Source organism: Procambarus clarkii, chromosome 64 (assembly GCF_040958095.1).
Source record: "Procambarus clarkii isolate CNS0578487 chromosome 64, FALCON_Pclarkii_2.0, whole genome shotgun sequence".
Taxonomy (NCBI): domain Eukaryota; kingdom Metazoa; phylum Arthropoda; class Malacostraca; order Decapoda; family Cambaridae; genus Procambarus; species Procambarus clarkii.
In genome coordinates this window covers 4,783,822-4,787,813 of record NC_091213.1, presented here as the reverse complement: position 1 = coordinate 4,787,813, position 3,992 = coordinate 4,783,822, and positions in this window count along the sequence as shown.

Genomic DNA, 3,992 nt, shown 5'->3' with positions numbered 1-3,992 from the left:
ATTCAAAAACGTAAGATTTTCATCGGCATGAATGTTGCTTGCAAATACCTAGTGTTACAGGAATACTAATATTTTATTTAAGAAATATATCATACAGTGGTTAAATCAGTAGTTACATGAATCTATGTTTACCTGAGGGGCCATTAACACTATCCATAGTGGTCTCAACGACGACAGAAAGCCGGCGGCTTGTCTAATGTCCCCCCCCTTTCTCCAGCCAGCAGTCTCCGTGGCGTAGTGGTAATTAAGACTCGCCTGGTGTTCCGCGAGCGCTTTGTCCAGGGTTCGTATCCTTTTTCATATGGTACCTTGTCAAAATCTTTAGCAAACTCCATTTACCGGAAGTCCTTTGTCTGACTAGCAAAAATGTGCGCAGGTTTGTAAGGCAGGATCTATTTTTAATAAATCCATGTTGGGTTAATTTGACATGATAGTGAGATGGTGAGTGATTCCCTTAAGATTCTCTAAGTGCACAAGGGGATGTGTTATGTCAAGCTGGGCGGACGGTAGTTTTCTGAGCCTCTGCCAGTTCCTTGACGACTGTGGATTGAATTCCACCCACACCTGCTGGACCTCTTGAGTCTTTTTAGTTTGTCACTGTTCTTCCTGATTATGTCGCACGTTTTGGGTATATCCATTAATTCGTTCTCTTCACCTCGTTCAAACATTTATTTGGGTGTTGACAGTTGGGTCAGGCTAGCCCCAAGCTTGTCTGGTTCTCTGACAGACCAACAAACAGACATTCTATTTACAGACTCGAGATTAGGTCAACCCTGAACACAGTCTTCTACCCCCCCCACCCCAGTCCCCTGTCACATACCCCCTCCCAGTCCCCCTGTCACATACACCCCCCTAGTCCCCTGTCACATACCCCCTTCCAGTCCCCTGTCACATACACCCTCCCAGTCCCCTGTCACATACACCCTCCCAGTCCCCCTGTCACATACACCCCCCCCAGTCCCCTGTCACATACCCCCTCCCAGTCCCCTGTCACATACACCCCCCCAGTCCCCTGTCACATACCCCCTCCCAGTCCCCTGTCACATACACCCTCCCAGTCCCCTGTCACATACACCCTCCCAGTCCCCCTGTCACATACACCCTCCCAGTCCCCCTGTCACATACACCCTCCCATGCAGTCCCCTGCCACATACACCCTCCCAGTCCCCTGCCACACCCTCTCTGTCTCTCAATTTACCTGAGGCCACTAACAATCTAGTGCCTACGACGGGGGACAGGAAGCTGGTGCTTGTCAAAGGTCCCTCCATTTTTCCTGATAATTTTTTCAAACTGGATTTTGACCAGGGGTAATGCCTTGGTGTTTATGGCTTTGGTGGGTAGGCGGTTCCATTCTTAGTGAGGAACCTGCCAACGGTGCCCGGAACAGTCTGTATCTCTCCCCATTTCTCGCGTGTTTTCTTCCTATTCCACGCCCCTCCCAATCCCCTGTCCCCTCTCACCACCCTTCCCGTCGTGAGGTAAGGGCCGGGGCAGCACCCTCACGGCTGACAATGAGGTAAGGGCCGGGGCAGCACCCTCACGGCTGACAATGAGGTAAGGGCCGGGGCAGCACCCTCACGGCTGACAATGAGGTAAGGGTCGGGGCAGCACCCTCATGGCTGACAATGAGATAAGGGCCGGGGCAGCACCCTCATGGCTGACAATGAGGTAAGGGCCGGGGCAGCACCCTCACGGCTGACAATGAGGTAAGGGTCGGGGCAGCACCCTCACGGCTGACAGCGTCAGACAGCCTCGTGTCTGTGTTTACACATGGACCTCACAAGGTCGCCCGCAGTGGTGCCATATCACGCTTCCAATTTGGATTCCCTCTCTTATCTTAAGCAACGTTCACCGATGATTCTAACCAGCGTTCAGTGATGGTTCTAACCAACGTTCAGTGAGGGTTCTAACCAACGTTCATTGTTGGTACTGCTTACGATAGTACTGCCTGTGACGGTACTGGCTGTGTTGGTACCAACACAGGGCAGTACTAGTGGTGCCACTGCCTGGTGTGTGAACCCGGAACTGCCATGGTTTCCGTGATGGTAAATGTTAAGCATAAACAACCAACGTACCCGGGATCATTAGTGGGGGAGATTTACAGCAATTATAACAATAACTAATTTTAATATAAAGAGCGCGGTAATTAAATTCCATATTAAAGGCTAATTATTAAAACTGCTGAAACCCAATGCTATGATTTGTATAAAGTAAATCATAATTTTTTTAATAGCTATGGAAATAATGAAATTGTAGAAAATATATGATGACAACACCTCAACGTTGTGTGGCGCCAGGAGGTGTGTATGCGCGGGAAAGATGCTGATTGGCTAGGGGTGGCGGAAGATGACGCTGATTGGCTCCCACGGAGGATGGTCTGATGTGTGTGTACGTACGTTTTGTGTGTACTTACCTATTTGTGCCTGTGGGCTCGAGCTCTAGCTCTTGGACTAGCAAAATCTAGCACACTAGATTTTGTGTGTGAAGGCAGTTAGGGAATGCGTTATATCAGATATGATTAAAATTCACAGTAAAGCAGACTGCGTTGCGTAGCGTAAGTCGTATTCACATGAAGTGCGTAGTCGAGCTGGTCACTCTTAAGATCCCAGGGTCACACACACACACACACACACACACACACACACACACACACACACACACACACACACACACACACACACACACACACACACACACACACACACACACTTGTATGTGTGTAATTACCTAAGTGTATTTTTTCTACCACAAACGTGGCCACACATTTATAATGCTAACCAGCATATATACATTTTCTTCTGTCCTCTATGGACAGGGCTAGAGATCTGTAACATATAATTCAGTGATTTATTGAACAATCAACCACAGAAGGTGTAGTGGAGTTTACAGTGTAGTTACAGGATAGTACTGTAGCTCATGGTGTCCCGTCTTCCCAGTACTCTTTGTCGTATGATGCTTTGAAACTACTGACGGTTTTGGCCTCCACCTTCTCACTTAACTTGTTCCAACCGTCTACCACTCTTTTTGCAAAAGAAAACTTTCTAATGTTTTTTCGGCGCCTTTGTTTCCTTGGTTTGAATCTGTGTCCTCTCTTGTTCGTGAAGTTGCTGGTTTCAGGATTTCCTCTTTGTCAGCTGGTGTACAGATTCCTGAGCCTACTGGGCTCTATCATATCTACATTTGAAACTGTGTATGGAGTTAGCCTCCACCACATCACTTCATAGTGCATTCCATTTACTAACTACTTTGACACTGAAAAAATTCTTTTTAATGTCTCTGTGGCTCATTTGGATTCTAAGTTTCCACCTGCATGTGTCCTCTTGTTCGTGTTCCACCCGCGCTGAAAAGTTTGTCTTTGTCCACCCTGTCAATTCCCCTGAGAATTTTGTAGGTGGTTATCATGTCTCCCCTTTCTCTTCTGTTTTCCAGGGACGTGAGGTTCAGTTCCTTCAGCCTTTCCTCGTAGCTCATGCCTCTCAGTTCCGGGCGAAGTCTGGTGGCATACCACTGAATCTTCTCTAACTTTGTCTTGTGCTTGACTAGATATGGACTTGGCAGAAGCTGCATATTCCAGGATTGGTCTGACATAAGTGGTATACAGGGTCCTGAACGATTTCTTACACAAGTTTCTAAAGGCAGTTCTTATGTTGGCCGTTCTAGCACATGCCGCTGATATCCTTTTGATGTGGGCCTCTGGGGACAGGTTCGGTGTGATTTCAACCCCCAGATCTTTCTCTCTATTTGACTATTTGCATCAAAGTTTGTGTGTGTGTGTGTGTGTGTGTGTGTGTGTGTGTGTGTGTGTGTGTGTGTGTGTGTGTGGGACTCCGTGTTCGTAAGAGGGACCAGTTGGACTACGCACTTCGTTCGAGTACAATTTACACTACGCTACGCAGTGTGCTTTACTGCGAATCTTAATTATGTCTGATACAACGCATTGTCCCACCTGTCTAACAACTTTCCATGACGCAGAAACACGTTCATTGTACATT